The following is a 4243-nucleotide window of genomic DNA, read 5'->3' as shown; positions in this document are numbered from 1 at the left end:
ACATACATACATACATACATACATACACATACATACACACACATACACACATACATACACATACATACACACATACATACACACACATACACATACATACGCACACATACACACATACACACACACAAGCATGTGTATGCTCATATAAGGATGCAAAAAAACCTTCGGAGGTTCTCTCCACTTCAAATGTTTGTTCAAAGACACAAGCAGATGTCAAGCAGAATACAGAAATCGCAAGTTAAAGGCTTAGGTTTGTTTTTTTGACTAACCTTAGATGTGTGTGAGATCCAATTGTGCTTGTCAAGAATCCTTGAACAACACTGCTACCACAGCCCTTGAAGGATTCATGGAAATTCTGGGGTCAACTCCCTCGTCCAACATACACAAGAAAGCTGAGAATCGCCATCTCAATGAAAGGAATAGCAGAAACATCGAGATGGTTAATAAGTCTTCTCTCTTATCACTTAATATCAAGAAATTCATTCTATCTCCCAGAAATACACATAATATGTTTTCTGCATATTTATTTTGCTCACTTAGCCATTTAATATGTTAGAAGATATTGAGTTTGCATAGTTTGCAAATTCACTGGAGAGATTACTGTTAATACTCAGCCACAACAGACCTTCTTGTACTTTGGCTTTCTTACATAGCTAAAGAAGGAGCAAAGCACCCTTTCTGGTTGATCAGAATGCATCTTTTATCTGCATGAGGTCAGCCCCACAGTCACTGCCATTGGCTCAGAGGCTGAGTGTGGCTTTGTCAGCAACACAGAGAACACGTGCAATATGTTCAGGTATGGGAACTATGCATGTTCTAAGTAAGACCTAGACTCCAAAAACCTCTTAGAATTGATCTCTACAGTACTGGGAGGCCCTGAAAAGAGTATCTTTTTGTCCCCTGGCTTTTGACCCATGTCATAGAATCCATCTCTAAAGTGACATTTGTGATTAAGGGGGTTGGAAATATTGTACCAGTGTGAACTTGGGAGGTGTTGGGGAAGAATGAACCGAGGTCAGCAATGTGGGGCCATCACATGACTGTCCCATGCTATTCTTCTAGACTACCATGCAGCAAGGCTCAGCTGACCTAATTTACACACTACATTTTATCAGAGCCATATCTGTATTTAAAACAAATGTATGGGGCATATGAGACGTTCCTATTATACATGGCTTCAGGTGTCCACTAAAAGTTCTGCATTGTGTTCCCTGAGGATACAACCCATCACTGTATGTGTGACAATTGACCTTGGCTGTCAGCTTGACTGGATCTGAAGTCAATTACGAGGTAAGGCACTAGGTGTACCTGTGAGTAATTTTTATAGATTGAGTGTTGGAAGTGCGAAGGCTCACTTTGAATGTAGAAAGCACTTCCAGTATTAGTTCAGATAAAAGGTCATGAAGAAAGGAGGTTGTATTTTGGCACGATGGTCTTCACTCTTGCTGATAACTTCATCTACCCCATTGCTGCCCTCACTGTTGCTTCCTTTGCTGATATCTGGACTCAGCTTCCTTGGGATTCCAGCATGGAATAAAGTCTGGCGGCTCAGCAGGAATCCTTCCAGCCTTCACGGCCAGACTGAAACTGCTGAGACATCCAGCCTTGTGGACTGGGCAGTGTGAATTCTCCTGACCTATCATGTAAGCCAATGCAACAAATTTCCTACAATGTAACAAACGACTACACATCCTATTGGTTCTGTTCTCTAGAGAGCCTTGCGGAATACAGTGTGTCAGACATTGGAGACAAATAAATAAGGTGGAAGAATAAGGCTGGAGGGGTATTTGACATAGGACTGTTAGGAGAGTGGTTGAGAAAATCATGTTTGAGCAGAGTCCTATAGTACTGCTCTGCAGATAAATCCAGTGCTACTACCCCCAGGAGGAAGAGAATGTACAGGAAAAAGGTGGCGGTCTGCTTGATGTGCCCATGGAAAAGGGAAGTCAGCATGGCTGAATAGAGCAGGTGCAAGAGGGTCACAAGGTCACAGTGACATCGTGCATGGTCCTTCCAAGGCTCCAGGCCTCCAGAAGCATCTTTGGCTTTGCTCTGAGTGAAGTTAGACTTTTGATGTGGAGATGAAAACCACACTGGAACTTCATTTTAGAGGCGCTACACAGACTACCGGGTTGAGAAAAGACTAAGGTAGGGTAGCCTGACCCCAGCGAGGAGTCTAGGGGATCGATGGTGATCACCGGAGCTAGAGTGGAGGCAGTGAGCTGAATCACAGAGATACTTGACAACAGAAGCAGAGAAGCTGCTGATGAGTGAGAGGTGGAGGTGGAGGTGGAGGTGGAGGTGGAGGTGGAGGTGGAGGTGGAGGTGGAGGTGGAGGTGGAGGTGGAGGTGGAGAGATCCAATAATACTGCCAGTGTGTTTGACGTGAGCAGCTGGAAGGACGGAGGCTGGGTCCTCTGGGGGAGGAAGACTTCTGGAAAGAAGAACAGGCCAGCCATGATGAAATCATAAGCAGACCTTGCAATGGGTCTGTTGGAGAGGACCTTGAGATCTGAGATTCAGAAAGGAATTCTGGACTGGAGAGAAGCTTTGGTGAACTATACAAGCAAAATATACAGGACATGTCAAGGAATTCAACAACAACAACAACAAAAACATGTTTTTTCATGAATCCCTTTGTTCTGGGATTTCAAATTATGCCTGTGCATCTGGAAAATCACCATATGCTTTTTATATATTTATTTTTCCAGATTCTGGCTGAGGTGTGACTTTAGCTTGTATAGTGCTTCAGTGAAGCCTCTTGGAATGGCCGTCTGATAGGGAGAGGAAGGTTCTCCAATCACATAGACATTTTTAGGTGGAAGGGGCATGGGTCCCAAGAGGACACTTCAGCCCATCTGCCTTGGATACTATCTTTCTCTCTCATCCTCTCCTAATTGACAGCAATTTTAATCAGCCGTCGAGTGTCAATCCCTGTTGGTCATCTCTGCAGCATCTCAGCTCACTGGATAAGTTTCAATTTATCCTCCTTCCTTTCCTTCCTCTACTACAATTTGTTTCCATCCTGTGGAGGATTAGGGATGCTTTCAAACTACAGACTTGAACCCGGAACAAAGGGCAGCAAAAACAATCACCGCACAACATTTCTTCTCAAAATTCTTAGCAGGAAAATCTTTCTTCCATCTGTCAATCTAACATACACCTCTTGGAATGAGAAATTGGATGGATAATAGCTTCAGAGCTCCCCTGAGCCTTCTCGATTTCGTGCTGTCTGTGCTGATACCAGCATCTAGTCCACAGACTTCTCCACACTGTGTCCTAAAGAGCACAATGCTGCTCCTCTTGCAGGACTGCCTCATACTTCTCCACAGATGAGGGGCTTCTTGTGGCACTCACTCAGTGTGTGTGTGTGTGTGTGTGTGTGTGTGTGTGAGAGAGAGAGAGAGAGAGAGAGACAGAGAGAGACAGAGAGACAGAGAGACAGAGAGACAGAGACAGAGACAGAGACAGAGACAGAGACAGAGACACAGAGAGATCCTGCAACCTCATCTTGGATTTTCTTCACAGGTAGAGGAACCAGAAGAGTGTAGAGAAAGAGGAAGGATACTACAGGAGTTACGTTTCAAAGCTTGCCCGTAGCATGTGGCCCATTTTCACACAAGTTGCTGACGCAGGGAGAGGAAGGTCCTTGGGGGGGGGGGGCAATGATAGGACACGGTGTCATCTCTTGTTTCCAGTTTTTTTCTTTACTCCCTTCTGTTTCTTTTCAGTGTATGCATGTGTGTGTGTGCATGTGTGAGTGTGTACTCACACATGTGTGTGTGCGCATGTGTGTGAGTGTATGTGCGTGTGTGTGTGTGTGTGTGTGCAGGATATTTATTTGAAGGAAAATAACACGGAATGATAAGCAAGGCAGAGACCTGAAGTGTGTGTCTCTGGGTGTGCCTGCTTGCTTGCTTTTTGTGATGGTGGTTTATGTGTTGTTAATACCAGCACTCTGTGACAACTTCAGCATGCCTAGTGTTCTGTGGCAGAGGGATGTTATTCCTGCCACATGTGTACCGACAGAGATGGGCCCTTTTCTATCCCATGGTGAAATGCAAGGAGTAATTATGAAGTTGTTATTTACCTTCGTCCTTGTGTGTCATAGCAGTAAATAAACCAACTACACACCTGCTAACAGCTTACTCTGAAAACTGCACGCTGGAAACCTGAGAGGACAATGAGAAGAGAAAATAAACTCTTTAGTTGTTATTGTTTTGTTTTTTTTGGTTTTTTTGAG

The sequence above is a fragment of the Mus caroli genome, chromosome 17 (genome assembly GCF_900094665.2).
Source record: "Mus caroli chromosome 17, CAROLI_EIJ_v1.1, whole genome shotgun sequence".
NCBI lineage: Eukaryota > Metazoa > Chordata > Mammalia > Rodentia > Muridae > Mus > Mus caroli.
Note: the sequence above shows the minus strand (reverse complement) of the source record.